The 20,658-nt window shown below is 49.1% G+C and overlaps 1 long non-coding RNA gene across 1 annotated transcript; it reads right to left on the reverse strand.

The window, feature by feature from the left end:
* Nucleotides 1–3,878: 3,878 nt before the first annotated feature.
* LOC120877321 lies at nucleotides 3,879–20,342 on the reverse strand. Its single transcript, XR_005724313.1, has 3 exons — nucleotides 20,220–20,342; nucleotides 16,034–16,163; nucleotides 3,879–4,132 (listed from the first exon to the last, which is right to left on the reverse strand). It is a non-coding gene; the product is annotated as an uncharacterized LOC120877321 (long non-coding RNA).
* Nucleotides 20,343–20,658: the final 316 nt, after the last annotated feature.

The following is a 20,658-nucleotide window of genomic DNA, read 5'->3' on the forward strand; positions in this document are numbered from 1 at the left end:
AGTCCCTGACAACAAATCTGTGGGTGTACCCATTTCACAGATAGGTAAATTAAGGCTGGGGGGAAAAAATAACTCAGGAATTTGTCCAAGATGGCACAGTTTGGCAACCTGAACTCAGTCTCTCTGCTGTCTTCTCCATCACCCGGTGGCTTTCAATAGTTTGAAGTGCCCCCAACATTTCATAGATGAACAGCCAAGGCTCAATCCGTGTGTAACATTTCTTTTTGCTAAGACTGAGTTCTCAAAAAAAAAAAAAAAAGAGCCTTGTGAGAAGTGGTTTACAACTTGTTTCTAATAATGGGCAAGAGGAGAACAGTGAAGTCAAAGAGTGTTGCTGCTACTGCTAAGTCACTTCAGTCGTGTCCGACTCTGCAAACCCATAGACGGCAGCCCACCAGGCTACCCCATCCCTGGGATTCTCCAGGCAAGAACACTGGAGTGGGTTGCCATTTCCTTCTCCAATGCAGGAAAGTGAAAAGTGAAAGTGAAGTCGCTCAGTCGTGTCCAACTCTCAGCGACCCCATGGACTGCAGCCTTCCAGGCACCTCCGTCCATGGGACTTTCCAGGCAAGAGTCCTGGAGTGGGTTGCCATTGCCTTCTCCGTCAAAGAGTGTTAGCCCAGGATTATAAGAGCACCCAGGCCAGTGTGGAAAATTATTCATGAGCAGGGCAGTTACTGTGGACACTTCAGGGACCCTGTGGTTCTGTTGCAGTGACTGATTTAAGTAGTACTGGCTGGTTTATGCAGACTTGAATCTCTAAATCCCCCAAATGTTCCTATTTGAAAGTATCAGGAAAACATAAAACACAGTGGGTTCTCTGCACCATATAAAGCTGTCCTGGAAAAACCCAGACATCTGACCATGGTGGGTGCTTGGGCATCTCCTCACTTTAGTCCTCAACACAAGCTACATAGAGAGAAGATGTGTCACCAGATTACAGCCTTGGATGTTACCCTGACCCCTCTAACTTGCTGCTCTGTAAGACTGGGGAGTGGGTGCTTAAAGAGTTACCCAGGGCAGGTCTGTCTCAGGTATGGCCAGCATAGCACTTGGCCCAGGGGCACGCTCACGGTCGGTGTATTAGCGAAATGAATAACAAGTGAATGAACAATTCTGGGGCCCAAATGGGCAATGGGTAGCATTTCAGAAAGGCATCCAGGGCTCACTTTATTACAGAATCCCCACAATTGATGTAAGATAAAATCAGGCCACTGACTGAACACCCACCACCCTTCCAGGGCACATCACTGATGAAATCTGGGATTTATTCTGAGTCTCTAAACAAAACCTTGCCAAGGGCATTCCCTGGATGCACCCTCAGGGATCACTATAGGGTTCTTCCTCTAGTAGGGAAACTCACCCCGGCCCCACCTTGTCATTTAGAGGCTGCCTGGAGACTGCATACTGAGATCCAGCCTCTGGGTTTCTCTTATATACTTAATAAAAGTTATCCCACTAGAGACATTTTCCTTTAATCCTCCTCATAGAAAGGCTCATTTCCTGCTAATCATGTTCACAGAAACACTTCTAAATGGAAAGACAGAAATAAACATACCCCAAAACATTAAAATAACAGCCCTCCATGGCCAAGGAAGGTGATTCCCAGGAATTATATTTTTAAAAACATGTTGTAAAGGGAAGTTAGGGTTTTGAGTTAAGATGGTAATTGAATGTGTATATCTACTTTCACTCCTTCCCAAAATCCCACTAAAACTTCAATAAAGAGGTTTTTTAAATCAAGAGATAAACCTACAAGGATAGAGAGAACATGTAAAAAGACCACAGCCACAACATTTTTGAAGCAGAATGGCAGACCAGCACTGACTTATTGGCGCCAAGGAAAAAGTCATGTCAGCTATCACGGCTGACGGGAGCTGAAAGCTGACTGGATCTGCATTGCAAGATTCTCAGAGGCATGGAGAACTTCTCCGTGGTACCTATGGATTCCCAGAAGTGAAAGGTGGAAGAGGTTGCTAGGATAAGGACCAGGATGGGCAGTTAGATTCCTCCATCTCTCCCCTAGCTCCAAACCCCTGGGCAACAGCTCCGCTCATATCCCAGAGTCTGGGGAGTTTTCTTCTGAAGATAAGATAGAAGGTGTCTGGGTTGGAGCACGGATGTCAATGGAGATACCACACTGAAAAATACTGAAATCCAAAGGATCAGTTGACCTTGCCAGATGGAATGGTGAAATGCAGACATGCTGAGCTTTCTGTCACCATCAGGCTCCCCAAGTGCTGGGAGTAGGACCTAAACAGGAGATGACACTACTCTGGGGTATTTCACCAGTCCAAGAGGAAAGACCTAAAGTTACTGACATAAGAAACAGCCCAGCTAGCCCATGCTGCAGTGGCAAACCCAGCCTCTTTCTGAGCTCAGAGTTTCTGACTAGCCGCCCTCCCATTCCCACAATCATAGCCAAAGATTGCCAGACATCTAGGGAATTTTCAAAGGCAGAAGAGAGTAACAAAACAATCAGAAAAAAAGTAACTTCGAGGAAACAGATTACCCAGAGAGAAGAGAGGGTCAAAAAGACCACAGTATCCTTAAAGGGATAAGATCTGCATCCATGAAACAAGAACAAGGTGCTATACAAAGAAACAGCCAGAGAATAGCAAAAGCAACAATTATGTCTTGAGAAATAAAGTCATGACAGCAGAAACAAGAAAATCAACAGAAAGACAGGCAGGTAAAGCTGATTGAATCTCCCTGGAAAGTAAAACAAACATACAAAGAGATAGAAAATGTGGGAATGCGGGAGAGGAAAGATGAGAGCATTTTAAAAATTGGAATATAGTTGATTTACAATGTGTTATTATAGTTTCAGGTATACAGCAAAGTGAATCAGTTATACATATACATGTCTATTCTTTTTAAGATTATTTTCCCAAATATGCCATTACAGAGGGTTGAGTAGAGTTCTCTGTGCTAAAAGGTACGTTCTTGTTGATAAGAATTTTAAAGGACACTTTCAGGATAATAGAAATAATCTAAATAGAAATAATATAAATTCTAAAAAGAGAAAATTGAAAGGGAGGAAATCATCAATGAACTAATTGGAGGAAATTTTCCAGAACAGAAGGATATGAGTCACTGGATTATAAGGGTTGGTTGGATGAAAATAAACCCATACCCAGGCAAATTAAAGAGAAGAGTCAAGAAACTTTCAAAAAGGAAAAAAAAAAAAAGTAACATACAAAGGATTACATATAAAAAAGTCTGGATTTGGATTCATTCAAGTTATCTATCAAGTAAAAAGACAGAATATATAGATTTTTCAGAAACACAAGATTTCAAAAAGTTTATCTTTCATGCAGGTTTTCTGGAAAGCATAGGAAATCTGTCACAGAAGAGAGGCAAAAGGATCTCCTGGGAAGATGGTGAAGGGGGATTCCAGGGCGTCAGCTGTGTGCCTCATGTAAAGGGACATGGGTTCAGATCAGAGCAGTGTGACTGACTCAAGAGATGGACACATTGACAGCTGTCACCACGATCCTTGACACCAGATCCTTGCACCATATTTAGACTCTCAGCTCAGAATGGCTGGGTGAGCCTGCCCCGGTCGGTGTTTGCAGTACTTGCCTTGTCTTGACTGAGTACACTGAGGCTGCTGTTCACCCTTCCACACCTGCTGAGGAAGGGTCCCACCAGGCCTGCTCCTGAGAGAAGATGGGAGTGAGCTCCGAAGCAGAGAGCACACACTATTGTGTGGCAGCCTGGATGGGAGGGGAGTTGGGGGGAGAATGGATACACATATATGCATGGCTGAGTCGCTCTGCTGTACACCTGAATCTATCATGACTTTGTGAATCAGATATACTCCAATATAAAATAAAAGGTGTTTAAAAAGAAGAAGCGGAGAGCACAGCGCAGCCTACTGCCCTGACCATATTCCATCCAGACGTCCGAGGTCTATTTCACAACTACAGCTCTCACCGCAGTGAGCTCTGTGTTTTTCAGGGCTCCCTCGAGATGAGCTCCACAGTTATTCCCAGCAAAGGGTCTTGTAAACTCTCAGGGAAGCCAAAGTCACACCAAAACCCAGAAGCTCTGTTCAGCATCTCTCATCCTGGAAGAGTGCAAGAGTGGCCTTTCGTTTCACAGTTAGGATTATGTTTCCTTCTCAGCCCTGTTTAGGAAAATACACAGATGCGGTGAAACCATAAACAAAAGCAAGAAAGGGATTAGCCTAAACATCAAGAGACTCATTTCCTAGGGGAGGGGAAGACATAACCGGGGACTGGTTAAGACTGGATGAAGGGAACTCAGGGGGCTTCTAAGATGCTCCCTTCCTCCCAAAGGAAAGGAGGGACTTCCTTGGTGGTCCAATGGTTAAGATTCCACACTTCCATTGCAGGGGGCATGGGTTTGATGTCTGGTCAGGGAACTAAGATTCCACATGCCTCACTGTTTGGCCAAAAAAACAAAATAAAAGAAGAGATGCTGGTCATGTTCGATTTCTCACCTTATGTGGTAGATATATGTGTCCATTTTAGTATATTTTTATAATATCATATATACTTTATTTTTTTACATATAATTTTATAAACTCTTTGAATGTATGATACCAATACCTTTTTCAATAAAAATTTAAATGCACTAAGTAATATATCAACAGGCCTACTACGAAAAATACATTTTCTCATTTTACTAGATTTTCAAAAGATATTCAAAAAAGAATAATGGGAGGATATTACCTTTATTGATAAAAATTATATTTCAAAAGAACAGCTAACCCCATACTTAACTGTCAAGCACAAGAGAAATTCTCATTAAAATTAGAAGTAGAGATTCTTCTATCAATGCTTTCTCCAACACGACTTTGTTTTGCAATTTGAAGCCAAACTGAGATGTAAAAATGTGAGAAGAAAAAGGAGGAGGAAGGTGAAGAGGAATAGAAGGAGGAAGAAGAAACATAAGTATGAAAAGAGTAAATGAGAAGCCAAAATAGCATTACATTGTGAAACACTTGGAAATCCATTAGAAAAAACTGTGATTAGGTTAAAGCTAAATAGAGAAGGCAATGGCACCCCACTCCAGTACTCTTGCCTGGAAAATCCCATGGATGGAGGAGCCTGGTGGGCTGCAGTCCATGGGGTCACTGACAGTTGGACACGACTGAGCAACTTCACTTTCACTTTTCACTTTCCTGCATTGGAGAAGGAAATGGCAACCCACTCCAATATTCTTGCCTGGAGAATCCCAGGGATGAGGGAACCTGGTGGGCTGCCGTCTATGGGGTCGCACAGAGTGGGAGACGACTGAAGCGACTTAGCAGCAGCAGCAGGTTAAAGCTAAATATCTCCATCAATAGCTTTTCTATACAAGATTTGGGAGAAATATCCCATTTGATATAGGCAAAATGCATTAAGGAAAGAAATAAACTTAACAGGAAATGAAAGAAACCTGGGTGAAGAAGCCTACAGAGCTGTCTGAGAGCTATACGAGACTGTGAGAATCCTTCCACAGTGTGTGCACGTGCCAGACCGTCACACGACATGCTCACCTCTCTCACAACCTTGTGTGTCAATCTGTACCTCAATAAAACTGAAAAAATTGAAAAAGGCCTTGACCAATGGAGAAACAAATCTCGTTTCTGGGTAGAACTTTTCACTATTTTATAAGATCATTAACTCTTTCCAACTTGACTTATATGTTGAGTACTATTCCAGTTAAAATATCAATGAGATTTTTAAAATTTTTGAAATAGTTATTCTATAGCTCAGCTGTAAGAATAACAGGCAAAAATACTTAAGCACTTTTGGGGATAGAAGAGTGACAAATGGAATATATGGCAAAAACTTGCTCCTCGGGTGGTATATATCCATTTACATAAATATTCAACTATATTACAAAGCTACGATGATTTATTTTTATACAATTTTAAAGGTTACTTTCCATTTACAGTTATTACAAAATAATGGCTGTATTTCCCATGTTGTACACTACATCTGTGAGCCAGTATCTTATACCCAGTACTTTGAACCTCCCACTCCCCCACCGCTATATTGCACCCCAACTGATAACCACTAGTTTGTTCTCTATATCTGAGAGTCTACTTTTTTATGTTATATTCACTGGTTTGTTGTACTTTTAATTTTTATTTATTTTTTTAAAGAACATTTTATATGGGCCATTTTTAAAGTCTTTATTGAATTTGTTACAATAGTATTTCTATTTTATGTTTTGGCTTTTTGGCTGAAAAGCAGGTGGGATCTTAACTCCCTCAGTTCAGTTCAGTCGCTCAGTCGTGTCCAACTCTTTGCGACCCCATGAATCGCAGCACGCCAGGCCTCCCTGTCCATCACCAACTCCCGGAGTACACTCAGACTCATGTCCATCGAGTCCGTGATGCCATCCAGCCATTTCATCCTCTGTCATCCCCTTCTCCTTCTGCCTCCAATCCCTCCCAGAATCAGAGTCTTTTCCAATGAGTCAACTCTTCGCATGAGGTGGCCAAAGTACTGGAGTTTCAGCTTTAGCATCATTCCTTCTAGAGAACACCCAGGACTGATCTCCTTCAGAATGGACTGGTTGGATCTCCTTGCAGTCCAAGGGACTCTCAAGAGTCTTCTCCAACACAGCAGTTCAAAAGCATCAATTCTTCAGCACTCAGCCTTCTTCACAGTCCAACTCTCACATCCATACATGACCACTGGGAAAACCATAGCCTTGACTAGATGGACCTTTGTTGGCAAAGTAACGTCTCTGCTTTTGAATATGCTATCTAGGTTGGTCATAACTTTTCTTTCAAGGAGTAAGCGTCTTTTAATTTCATGGCTGCAATCACCATCTGCAGTGATTTTGGAGCCCCAAAAATAAAGTCTGACACTGTTTCCACTGTTTCCCCATCTATTTCCCATGAAGTGATGGGACCAGATGCCATGATCTTCATTTTCTGAATGTTGAGCTTTAACCCAACTTTTTTGCTCTCCTCTTTCACTTTCATCAAGAGGCTTTTTAGTTCCTCTTCACTTTCTGCCATAAGGGTGGTGTCATCTGCACATCTGAGGTTATTGATATTTCTCCGGGCAAACTTGATTCCAGCTTGTGCTTCTTCCAGCCCAGCGTTTCTCATGATGTACTCTGCATAGAAATTAAATAAGCAGGGTGACAATATACAGCCTTGATGTACTCCTTTTCCTATTTGGAACCAGTCTGTTGTTCCTGTCCAGTTCTAACTGTTGCTTCCTGACCTGCATATAGGTTTCTCAAGAGGCAGGTCAGGTGGTCTGGTATTCCCATCTCTTCCAGAATTTTCCACAGTTTATTGTGATCCACACAGTCAAAGGCTTTGGCATAGTCAATAAAGCAGAAACAGATGTTTTTCTGGAACTCTTTCTTTTTCCATTATCCAGCAGATGTTGGCAATTTGATCTCTTAACTCCCTCACTAGGGATCAAACCCACTTAATCACTGGACCACTAGGGAGATCCCTGTTGAACTTTTTAAGATTCCACATATAAGCAATACACAATGATTTTTTTTAATGTAACATAACAGAGCACAAGAATCAACAGGTAGGGGAAAGCAGTGGTAAGAAGCACTAGCCAAGCAACTGGCCTACTGCTTTGCTCCTCACGGCAGAACCTCTCCAACTGTCTACCCCATCATCTCTACTTCCTTACCTCCTGCTCCAGCATGGCCTCCATCCCACTGCAATCCTGAATCAGCTCCTGTAAAGACCAAGTGCAGTGGACCTGAATCTTCTTTCTTGACTTCCCTGAAACAGTAGACACCCTCCATCACCTTTTCCGCTGTTGCTTACTCCTCTTGGCTCTGGAGACGCAGTGCCTGCCTGGCTCCCCTCCTCTGCTGCTCAGCCTCCTCCACATATGGTATATAGTCTTGCTTAGGCAATCTCATCTGGTAACTTGGCTTTAAATACCAACTCTGACTTCTGGGCTCCAGGTTCCTATTGTCTAACCTCCTACCTGACATCTCTGCTCGACTAAGAAATGCTTCTTGTCATGTCCAAAACATAGCTCTTTCCCCTAGTCATTTCCCACAAAATACCAGCCAACCTCTCCACCGAGAGAACTTTCCCTTCAGTCTCCCTCATTCTTTCCTATTTGATGTAATGTTACTACTTTCCCCTCCTCAGTTGACTAACCAAAAATCTGTTTTTCCTGACTCCTTGCTTGCTCTCACCCTTGCATCTAATTCACCAGCAAACCCAGGCAGCTTTATCTCTAAAAGCCTTCTCAGTCACCCCTTATCACCCTCCATCACCATCACTGTCTCACCTAGATTACTGCTTTCTGTTCCCCAGCTCCCGGCAAGGACTGATCCTTTCAGTGTCTCCATTCAGTTCAGTTCAGTCCCTCGGTCATGTCCGACTCTTTGTGACCCCATGGACTGCAGCATGCCAGGCCTCCCTGTCCGTCACCAACTCCTGGAGTTTACTCAAACTCATGTCCATTGAGTCAGTAACGCCATCCAACCATCTCATCCTCTGTCGTCCCCTTCTCCTCCCACCTTCAATCTTTCCCAGCATCAGGGTCTTTTCCAATGAGTCAGCTCTTCACATCAGGTGCCCAAAATATGTTTTGCCTTTTCAAAAATGTCATTTGGTTGAAATCATATAGTATGTAGCCTTTTCAAGCTGGTTTCCTTCATTGAGAAATATGTGTCTAAGTTTCCTCCTGTCTCATGGCTCGATAACTCTTTTCTTCCTCGTGCTGAAGCATATCCCATTGTCTGTAGTTATCCATTCTTACAATTATCACATTTAGTTATCCATCCACCTACTAAAGAACATCTCGGTTACCTCCCAAGTTTTGGCAGTTATGATAGAGCTGCCACAATATTCATAGGCAGGTTTTTGTATAGGCATATGTTTTCAATTCATTTGGGTAAATATCAAGGAACACAATTGTTAGATCATATGGTAAGAAAGTGTTTTGAAACAACCAGTCTCCCCACTTTGCATTCCCACCAGTAGTGAATGAGAGTTCCTGTTTCTCCACATGCTCAACAGCATTTGGCGATGTCAGTGTTTCAGATTTTAACCCTTGTAATGAATGTCTAACAGAATCACATTGCTTTTTAAGTTTGGAATTCCCTGATAACATAGGATGTTGAGCACCTTTTCCTTTGCTTATTTACCATCTTCTTCAGTGAGATGTCTTTCAACTCTTTTGCTCATTTAAAAATTGAGCTACTTCCTTTTCTTGTGGAGTTTTAAGAATTCTTTATATATTCTCGATGATAGTCCTTTATCAGATACATCTTTTGAAAATACTTTCCCTCAGTGAAAACTCAGTGATTTGTCCAAACATTACTTTTTAACTAGAAAAATAGAGTTTTTCACATTCAGTACAACATGTATCACCCAGGGGAGTGCTTCAACACCTTCAACACCTCCATCACCCAAGAATCCTGCAATCTCCCTGAGTCCTACACTAGGACCCCTCTCGGCTCCTCCCAGTTGCCTGGCTAACATCTTCCCTCAGACACTGCCCTATCCAGCCTTCCTGAGCCTGGCTGTTCTCTAACGCTCCCTCTGAACCTTGCTCTGAGATTTCCTACCCCTTCTCTGCGGAGAGAGGATGAGGTCACATTCCAGGAATGCCCCTGGCAGCCATGAGCCAACCACCTGGGAGTGGAGTTGGTTTGACCCTCAGAGGCAGGACGGTGGAGGGGCCACAGCAGAAACCATTGAGAAGAGTCAGATTTCATGCCTGGGGTGGGGGCTTCTCTGCTCAGGAGGTCAGAACACCTCCCCAGCACCCAGAAGGCCAGTGCCTGTGGCTGATTGGCTGCTTTGTCCAAGAGAGATGAAGACAAATAGGGGCAAATGAGAAGCAGCGTGGTAAGAGGAAGGAGGCTCCAGGAACCAAGCTGGCCCCCAGGGTGGAGGAGCTGGGGCAGGTTGGCAGGGAGCCTCCCCAGAGAGTCCCTGCATTTCATCTCTTTGTGTCTTTAGCTCTTGGGGATTAGGAGTGACTGGGACAAGGGTCAGGGAGGTCTGCTGCACACTTACTGTGCAGTTTTTTAAAAAAGAAAAAGAGTGCTTTCATCTTTTGACAAGGACAGCTGTTGCCAAATGTCTGCTTTGGGGCGCTCTAGCTCCTTGATTTCTGCAGTCCTTAGACTTAACTCAACCTTACTGTTTTCCAGTGATTCAGACTCCTCATTTGCAAATGGGGATAAAAACAACCCTTCCTCCCTAGAGTAACTAGTAACTGGGACCACTAGATGAGTCTATATACACGAAATGCATAAATATATATGCATTGCTGTGCTGAGTCTTCAGTTGCAACATGTGGAACCTAGTTCCCTGACCAGGGTTCGAACGCAGGCCTCCTGGATTGGGAGGGCAGAGTCTTAGCCACTGAGCCACCAGGAAAGTCCCCCAAATGCTTTGGATACATAGAAATGGCACACAAAATACTAGGGAGCTGTTTGCTGCCATATTACCATGATGTTATGATTCCAGGGGTGACAAACAAAGCCTCTGGGATGAGTGGAGGGGTTGAAGTTTGGGGGGAGCATACAGAAGAGACTGGAGGGGGATGGGGTACCAGGAGCAGGTAGGGATGAGTAAGAGACAGAAGCGGCTGGGAGAGGAGGATTCCTACCCAGGAAGGGACGGCAAGGTGCACTCTCCCCAGCAGGTAGAAGTAAAGAGGTTGCGGCTGGTAGGAGCAGTGATACCATCTGTGAGGCTGATCTGTTTAGGTTTTATAGGGCAGAGTGGGCCCCAGGGAAAAGTGTCCTGGTTCTAGCATCCCAGTGTAAAAGCACACACCTTGCTTAGAGCTGAGGTCCCTACTCTGCCCCTCCCATCCTACCCAGACCCTGGGAGCACCCAGGATCAGGATCAGAGGGCAGTGGGGGAAAAAGATTGAGAGCCGAAACTGGGGCTCGGCCCCTTCTCCCACACAAACAGGGGTTGGGGCAAACTGCCGCTGGGCTTTGGTTTTTGACAGCAGGAAGCCTTCCCACAAGGGCCAGGAGAACCGAGTCATTTTCCGCAGCAGGGGAGTGGAGACCTGCCACCTTTCCAACCTCCTGGCAATGCCCCCAGCCCTCAGGTATTGGGAGGAACAGAGAAGCAGCTGAGGGGCCCATGGGCCCAAGGGGGGAATGACCACAGCCACCACGGCAGCATCCATGTGAGGTTTGGTCAGGACGTGGATGGGGGGAGGCCCCCTACTCAACCTCTATTGCCAGAGGAGAAGCCAGCAGCCCCAACCCAGGGCCAGCTCCTCCTGCCGCTGACTGAGGAACCTCACAGCAATTTCCTGTCCTCATCTCAGATCTCCTCCTTTCCTGAGACCTGACGCCTTCATTATGTAAATGGCAAAGTTGACACTGGGGACTCACTTCTACCTTACCTGCCACAGCACCTGGGCTGGGTGAGGAAGGAAGGAGCAGACAGGCTCCAGGCTTGGGGCTGCCCAGTTGGATGCCCTGGGGTCCCCTCGCCCTGAAACACAGGCTGTGGGTACAAGTGGCCTGTGGTCTATTTGTTTCTGTGCTCTGGGCCCTACTCCCAGCACAGGTGTAACCTCTGATCAGGTTGCCTGTGAGAGGGGGGCTGGTGGAGTTTCTTGCAAAACTTTTCTAGGAATAAAAACAAGGGTGAGGGGTAAATCAGAAATACTGTTGCCTCAGGCAGTTGGAGCAGATTGCTTATAATAAGCATCTTGTTTCACAATGTGAAATAAGCAATTCATCAAACTCTATCATTAACAGTAACAGTGATAATAATAATAACAACTAATAATGTGTCTGAAGAAGCCTCACTTGGGAACCGGGAGGGCAGTGTTCTAGTCCTGGCTCGGGCAGAGCTGTGAGGAATGCTCACTTTTCCCTTTGGGCTGGGTCGATGCCGATAGGAGGGTGAAGTCATGTCTGCAGGGTAAGGACAGGAAAAACTTGAAGGGTGGAGACGGCCAGGAGCCTTGGGGCAGGCAGGGGCTTGGGATGTGATAAGGGAAGTCAGAGTGGACACTGAGATATGGAGAGTGGGGGAGAGGTGGGGGTGACAATGGGACGAGGGCAGAGAGTGGCATCCTGTGTGAAAGTGAAAGTGTTAGTTGCACAGGCGAATCTGACTCCTTGCAACCCCATGGTCTGTAGCCCACCAGGCTTCTCTGTCCATGAAATCTTCCAGGCAAGAATACTGGAGTGAGTAGCCATGCCCTTCTCCAGGAGATCTTCCCAACCCAGGGATCAAACCTGTGTCTCCTGCGTTGCAGGCGGATTCTTTACTGTCTGAGCCACCAGGGAAGCCCCGTGCTGTGGAAGTGCAGGAAGTACCGAAGCGTGGACTGATGCGAGGGAGAGTGCACTATGAACCAACCCTCATCCCAGCAGCTCCTCCCAGCCTCCTTGGCCTCAACCCCTGGTGCTGGGTGAATCTTTGCAGAAGGCTGGTTCAGAGAAGGGAGCCCGGAAAAGGCGGGTGAGGACCAGCCAGAGCAGGGTTTGTTGATCCTCAGAGGTCAACCCCTTTCTGAGAATCTGGTGCTCCCTCAGCCCAGAAAAATAGACGCACAACCTTACATGCATGGCCGGGGGGTTGCCAGAGCCCACAAAACCCAGCCCAGAAAATCCTCTCTCTTCTTACCATCCTGACTTTGCCCATGTGCCTGCTCCTCCATGCCCCATGCCAGGACCCCAGGAGTTAAGACACAACCCCCTACTTCGGGGCAGCCTGTGGGCCAGACCAAGATGCAAACCCAAGGGGCTCCGAGCTAAAGCACAGGGGCCGGTGGGAATTCCCAGGAGGGAGAGGTTCATTTCCAATCTGGGGAAGCACCCTTGGGAGCACAGCGAGCCCTCAGGCTCTAGAGTCAGCAAGCTCTCCATCATACAGTGGGGACCTGAACCCATCTCTTAGGAATGGTGTGGTACAGAGTCTACTGTATTTCAATATGTATTTCTTTGGCTGTGCTGGGTCTTAGTTGTAGCATGCGGGGTCTTCCATCTTCGCCGAGGCACACAGGAGCTTCAAGTTGTAACATGTGAACTCTTATTTGGGATCTAGTTCCCCAACCAGGGATTGAAACCAGGGCCTCCTGTATTGGGAGCGGGGAGTGTTAGCCACTGGACCATCAGGGAAGTCCTTGTCCGTGGTATTTAGCAGAGAGCAAGGTTCAGGTAAAAGGGCCATAAACACAGAGGAGGTGAGCATCCTGCTGGGTGTGGTAAGCTGAATGATGGCCCTCCAAAAATGCCCATGTCCTAGTCACTCTAGTGACTCTCACACGGCCAAAGGGACTCTGCAGATGAGACCACATCAACAGTTTCAAAGCAGGCCATTATTATGGATTATCTGGATGGAGCGATGATTACAAGAGTCCCCTAGGGAGGCTTCCCTGGTGCCTCAGATGGTAAAGCGTTTGCCTGCAATGTGGAGGACTGGGGTTTGATCCCTGGGTTGGAAAGATCCCTTGGAGTAGGAAATGGCAACCAACTCCAGTATTCTTGCCTGGAGAATCCCATGGACAAAGGAGCTTGGTGGGCTACACAGTCCATGGGGTCGCAAAGAGTCAGACACTTTTCACTTTCCAGGGAGGCAGGAGTGTCAGTCGGAGCAGATGTGACCGTGGGAACCGAGGTCAGAAAGGCAGTGCGGTTTGAAGATGATGCACTGCTGGCTTTAAAGATGCAGGAAGGGGCCCAGAGCTGAAGAATTCAGGTGGTCTCTAGAAACCAGAAAAAGCAAGGGAATTTTCTCTTTTCTAGAGCCTCCAGAAGGAACAGAGGCAGGGACTTCCCTGGTGGCTCAGTGGTTAAGACTCTCTGCTTCCAGTGCAGGGGATGCAGGTTTGATCCCCGGTCAGGGAACTGGGATCTCACATGCCATGCAGCATAGCCAAAAAAAAAAAAAAAAAAAAGAAAGAAAAACCAGAAGGAACACAGCATGGAGGATCCATTTTCAACTTCAGACTTCCAGAACCATAAGATAGAACATTTGTGTTGTTTATTAGAAGCTGCTGCTGCTGCTGCTAAGTCGCTTCAGTCGTGTCCGACTCCGTGCAACCCCAGAGACGGCAGCCCACCAGCCTCCCCCGTCCCCAGGATTCTCCAGGCAAGAACACTGGAGTGGGCTGCCATTTCCCTCTCCAATGCATGAAAGTGAAAAGTGAAAGTGAAGTCGCTCAGTTGTGTCCGACTCTTTGCGACCCCATGGACTGCAGTCCACCAGGCTCCTCCGTCCATGGGATTTTCCAGGCAAGAGTACTGGAGTGGGGTGCCATTGCCTTCTCCTTATAAGAAGCTAAATTCGTGGTAATTTGTTACAGCAGCCACAGTAAACTAATACACCAGGCCTTGCCAGGGAAGGCCAGATCCGGTTGTGATGCAGGAGAGAGGTTGCAGGGGGGCATTTTGCAGCCCACAGGGTGAGGAGTGAGACTCTGATGGGAGGGAGGAGGGGCCAGGCACCAAGTGCTCAGCCCGTGACCTCACCCTTGGCCAGCCAAGCTGCCCTGGCATCCGGACGCCTGTCAGCCCGGGGTTACATGCCTCACTGGGCCAGAAAGGGATCCCTGTGTAGCCAGGCCCCAGGCAAGGGTAGGGGTGTGGCAGAGAAGGCTGGTGCCAGGGGAGGGAGCCCCATCAACCCCCAGGGCTGTAGAGGCCACACGAGTAAAGGGGGTGGAGAGAGGCCGGCAGGGGCTGGCGAGTTGCCCAGACACCCAGGGCCCCCTGCCGGCTCAGTCCCACTCTGCTTCTCTCCTGCAGAGCAAAAAACTCTCCCTTCCTCTCCTCTTTTTCCTTCTCCACCTCTGGGATCCCCTGGGAAAGTGGGAGGAGGAGGGACTTGGGGGCTAGAGAGCAAGCGATGGTGTCACAGTCTCAGTTCAGTGGCTGAGTAGCTGGGGGACCTTGGGCAAATCACTTTGCCTCTCTGGGCCTGTTTTCTCCTCTGGAATCGAGGACACAGTTTCCACTTCCTGGGGCTATATTAAATGACATAACACAGGCCTATACAATGCCCAGCATACGGCAAACCCTCCAGGAGCGTCATATGTTATCATATGTATACACGCCACTCCCCACAGACAGAACATCAAGTTTACCTGCCCAGCCAGGTGCCGAGTTCTGCCAGGGGAACATGGTGTCCTGTCTATCTTTGTATCTCAGCATTGCTCTACTTACCGGTGTGTATTAGGCGATGCGTTGTACTTAATCATTCACTCATGCAGAGAGTATGTTTGTGATTGTTGTGAAAAACAACAAAGGAAGAAGAGGGAATGCCAGCAGTGGGGGTAGGGTGGTGGTTTGCTGTTTCGTACAAGGTGTCAGAGAGAAGGTTGTTTCACAAGATGCAGCTGGAGTAGAGACTCGAGGGACGTGAAGGAGTGAGCCCTGGGGGTTTCTGGGGAAGCGGAGGGCTCTGGCTGGGGGGAAGCACTGGAGAATAGCAAGCCTTGTGCGATGGGATCAGAGCCGGTGAGGGCAGTGGGAGAGAAAACAAGGTCTGGCTTAGTGGGGCCGGACCACACGGGGCCTTGTAGGCCACAGTAAGACTGAGCTTTACCCGCCGAGCCTGAGGGGGCCTTCTTGGAGAAGTCTTGCTGCTTGGGAGAGGCCCCCAAAGGCCCTGGGAGGCAGTGCTCCGCCTCCCATTGAGCTTCTAGGAGGGGATCATAGGGGCACCCCTAGAGTCAGGCCACCACCTGGGGAGAGGCAAAGACCCCAGTGGGCACCCCAGCCCCCCTTACTGTGACTCCTCACACTCAGCAATGACCTGTGGGCTGGGGGACCCAGGATGTTTTCAGTCCTAGGGTTTGGATTCTGGACTAAGCTCCATCCATGTCACTCACAAGTTGCTGTCTACATTTCTAGCTTTTTAAATAAAATTTTTTTTTAAATACAGAAAACAGAAGTTTTCACAGCACAGAAGTGTGCCAGGGGTTTGGCACACTTATCTGTGCCCACCTGCCCCGCCCTGGCCCACTGGCCCCATTCTCTGGGCAGATTCACACCCAGGAACACTTTCACTAACAGACCAGGTCATACACACAGTGGCACTGTAACAGACTGCCAAACACACACTCTCACTCACCTGTGGGTTTTGGGTTCCGTTCACTTGGGGCTTTTAACTTTACATGGTCAGTTCTGCTTTGCCCCTTCTTTCGTATGGAGTTCCATCTGAGAGATTTTACCTCCTGCTTCAGTCCCGAGGCCTCCTGCACCTGACGTGATACACCCCAAGTCATCTATGTTTCTTTTATTATTATTGATAATAATCATAATATTATTATGTAATACATTTATAAGAAATGGAAAAAAAGAGAGAGAGAGAGACTGGGCTTTACTTTGCCACCAGGGGTGCCTGGCCTCTGAAAGGCTTTGAACAGAGGCATGAGTTGCTCTGGTTTATGTTTTAAAAGAATCACCTGAGACCTCCCTGGTGGTCCAGTGGCTAACACTGTGCACTCCCAATGCAGGGGGCCCGGGTTCCATCCCTGGTCATGGAACTAGATTCCACACGCCACAACTAAGAGTCTGCATGCTACAACTAATGATCCTGCATGCTGCAACCAAGACCTGGTGCAGCCAAATAAATAAATAAGATAAAAAATTTTTTTTAAAAATAAAAGAATCACCTGGCTGCTGTGTTGGGAAGATCCTGTAGGGAGACAACACGGGGGGCTGGGAGAACGGGAGCTCACTGCAGGAACCCAGGCAAGAGATGGTGATGGCCTGGGCCAGCATTGCTATGGGAGAGAATGGAGGACGTGGTCAGACTGAAGATATATTATGCATACAGTGAAGACAGGATTTGTTGATGGATTAAACTTGGGGTGTAGGAATTGAGGGTGGCTCCAACAGTTTGGATGGGGGTTGTTATTATTTGTTTATCTGAGCAACTAGAAAAATGGAATTGCTATTTTTTGAGATGGGGTAAGTTAAAGGAGAACCAGGTCTGGGAGGATGGTGAGGGAGTGTGGTGATTAATTTTATGTGTGAACCTGACTGGGTCCTGTGGTCTCCAGATATTTGGTCACACATTCTGGGTGTTTGGGCAGGTATTTCTGGATGGGATGAACACCTGAATCTGCAAGGCTGGGTAAAGTGGGTTGTCCTTCCCAGTGTGGGTGGGCTTCATCCAATCTGCTGAAGGCCTGAAGAGAACAACAACAACAGGCTAAGAGAGCATTTGCTTCCTCTGCCTAAGTCCTTGAGTGCAGACATAGACCTCTTCCTGCTTTTGGAGCTGGACTCAGGCTGGATGGCTCTCCCGGTTCTCAGGCATAAATCAATATCGTGTACGTATGTCCTGTTGGCTCTGTTTCATTGGACACCTAACAGAGTCAGCAGTTGCGGTGCTGCTTCTGTTCAGCATGAGATCCTACTCAGTATCCTGATGGAGATGGGGAGTAGGCAGAGATACGAGACCATGAGGCAGTGAGAGCCAAATCGATCATTGAATTGAATCCTCCCAATCTCTGTCCTTACCCCCTCCCCCTCAATATTTATTTATTTGGCTGCACCAGGTCTTAGCTGTATAAGAAATGGATGTGGCATGTGGGATGTAGTTCCCTGACCATGGGTTGAACCTGCAATGGGAGCTTGGAGTCTTAGTCACTGGACCACCAGGGAAGTCCCTCAGTCTCTGTCCCTTGAACCAGTGGAAGTTGCTTTTCTCCTCTGCACAGCTGCTGAAGCATCCTTTCCTGATTCTTCTCCCCAGAATAGTCCTGGGCTCCAGCTTTGTGTCCTCCTTAGAGAGGTCACCTGTCTTTGGTTTCCCTAGGGGGTGCACATAACCCCCAAGAAGCCCTAAATCCCCTCCCCTCCAACTGTGTGGTCCTCTGACAGAGGGGAGCCCCCTACAAGATGAGGGAACCCTGAATAGAGAGATACCCAACCCACGGCAGGCAAGAACAGCTGGGTTGGAAGGGGTGGATTTCTCTTCACTGCTCTCTCCTGGTCTCCCAACAGGTCCGGGCCCCAGAAGCAACCCCCACGCCAGCTTCTCTGTGGGGTTGGACCCTTCAGACTTCCAGAACTAGGAGGTGCAGTGGAAGGGAAGGGCCATCCAGGCAGGTCCAGCTTCCTAACTGGGCATACCTCTCATCACTGGTGACCTGGGCAAGACACTTTGTCTCTCTGAGCCTCATTCTCCCCATCCACAACACAGGGATATGTGTGAGTGCCTTACAGTATAGTTGAGTGTGGGATGCACCTGCTGCAGTGACCTGTACTTAGCAATAAATGACAGCAGAGAGCAGGTCTTTCAGGGTCTTCTCCCATCCTCAGCCAGCCTCTCTCCTTTCTGAGATTAGATTATTTTACCCCCAGCCTGTCCTTCAGAAACCAAAATTTTACTAGGGACATGGGCAACCAGGGAACGGTTGCCAAGGGCAGGGCTTTCAGAAAGGCTGCCCGTCGCCCAGGAAACTGCCCCACTCTGGTTCCCTGGGGTCCAGCAGGTCGATGGATTCTGGTGCCACCTGCTGGATACTGTGCCACACTGCTCCTAAAGCACCCACACGCGGGAGTCCCCGCATCCCCCGGGCAGGGAACACCCTCTGCCCCGCCCCCTTCTCGCCCCAGCATCTCCACCGTGAAAAGTCCTTCCTACTTCTTGTCCCTAGGTTTTCCCAGAGACTAGAAGAAAGGAAAGGAGCTGGAAGCACTGTGAACCACGGGGAGCGGTGGGAGGAGCAGTGTCCTTCCCGGAGAATGGCGAGGATCGAGGAGCAGGACTCCCGGTGGTGCGGGGTCCGAAGGAAACCCCTCCCCTTAATTGACTTCCTGAAGCTCCGACTCCGCAGTGCGGACACAAGTTTTGCTTCTCATTCGTTCGCTTCCCACCGAGAGCAGCGGCGGGGTAGGGAGGAAGAGGTTAACACGGGGTGGGAGAATGACGTGCGAGGTCACAGCCAGGTCCTTATGCAACATCTCCTCCTGGCTCCCTCCTCCTTGCCAGCCGCTCAGCCCCTGATGCTCCAGAGCCGACTTCCCTTTTCTTCCCTGGGGAGAACCTGCCTACCTACCTTGACAGGATGTCAGACCAACCCCACCCCCCACCCCCCACCCGCCACCGTGGAGCCTCCGATCACCCTGCTTCAAAGGGAATCTTCAGTGCAGGGCAGAAGAGCAGAGAAGCAGAAAGCCCTCTTCTGTGAGAGACCAGGTCTCCTGAGTTGGATTCCTGCCTGGGGCAGCCCCTGTGCCCGGCCATCCTGAGGTCAGCCTGCCCTGAAAAGTGAAGGGTGAGGTGGAGCCACTGGTGGGTGGGTGGGTGGGTGTGTGGATGTGTGTGTGGGGGGGGGGGGGAGGGCGGGGGTGATCAAAAGACAGGAAGCTGTTGGGGTGCCTGTGGATGGCTCCTCTTTCTCTGGTTAGGATCACAAGCAGAGAAACTGAGGCGGAGGCACTTCCAGAAGGAAAGGCTGGTCTCTACCCACCTGTCCCAGGGAAATACTGCACCTTGCAACCCACATGCCTCCTCCCAGACTTTTATCTGGGCTGGGGATGTCGCTGACTTGTGAGCCAGACACCCTGGCTCCCAGCCCAGAAGCTCATGTTGCCAATGGGCTTAAGAAGGGTTGGGGAGTGGAGCAGGAGGTTGAGGACCAAGGTCTCCCAGGTCCCTGACCCCTCCCATCTTCCCTCCGGGGCTGAGCCAGAGGGAAGGGAAAGGAGGCTGATGGAGGTGAGTCCACCTCCTGCAGGTGAGGGGTTCTGCCCTGAAGACAGTAGGTATGGGGAGCGGAGTGGGGGAGCTGGGGCCCGGGATAGGTTATGGGGTAGGGGGGCCTGCATGCTTTGACTCTGGTACTACCCTCTGACTCCAAACTCCCCTCAGCTGATGGCAGAAGGGCTGCTGGGAGTGCACCGGGGTGGACAGACTTGGCCCCTCAACTTCCAAATGGTGTGTGTGTAAAGCACAGAGGCAATTAGAGAGGCTGGGGTGGGAATCCAAAGCTCTTCTCAAGAGTCGAGGGAGATGCTGCCTTTCCCCACACCCCCAACCCCGCCATGGCTGGTCCCTCCTCCTCTCCAGACCCCACTCCTGGGTGTGAGGAGAGCGGGAGGGCAGGGGTGGGCAAGGGATTGAGGGAGAGATTGAGGGCAGCTGGAGTATTGACCCCTCCTCTCCGGGCTGACTGCCCAGCTCCCCGAAGGGCATTAGAACTGCAGAAGCTTAAAGGGCCCTCCGAGAACTAATCCCAGCCGCAGCCATCTGAGAGCGGATGTGTGTGGGGGAACCGCGGGGGCCAGCGGAGGCCCACTACCACTCCTCCTTCCTCTGGCCTCCAGGGCGCGGCCATGGTCCCGCTGCTCCCCGCCGACGTGACGGTGACCCAGCTCTCCCGCTCCATCCACTTGTACTGCAGGCCGGGCCCCGCGGGGTCCCCAGGGCCCCGCCCACTGCTCCTGTTCCTGCCCTGGCTGGGGGCGGGGCCAGCTGCCCAGGGCAAGTACCTGCAGCTGTACCTGGCCTGCGGCTTCGACGTGCTGGCCGTGGAGAGCGCGCTGAGCCACTTCCTGTGCCCGCGCCGGGGCCTGAGGTGGGCTGCCCACGTGCTGGCACTGCTGCGAGGGCCTGGGGCCCTGGCCAGCCGCCCACTGGTGGTGCACGCACTCTCCCTAGGTGGCTACACCTTTGCACAGATGCTCCTGCTCATGGGCCAGGACCTGGGGCGCCACAGCAGCGTGGCCCAGCGCCTGAGG

This window comes from Oryx dammah, unplaced genomic scaffold (assembly GCF_014754425.2).
Source record: "Oryx dammah isolate SB20612 unplaced genomic scaffold, SCBI_Odam_1.1 HiC_scaffold_18, whole genome shotgun sequence".
NCBI classification, from domain to species: Eukaryota; Metazoa; Chordata; class Mammalia; order Artiodactyla; family Bovidae; genus Oryx; species Oryx dammah.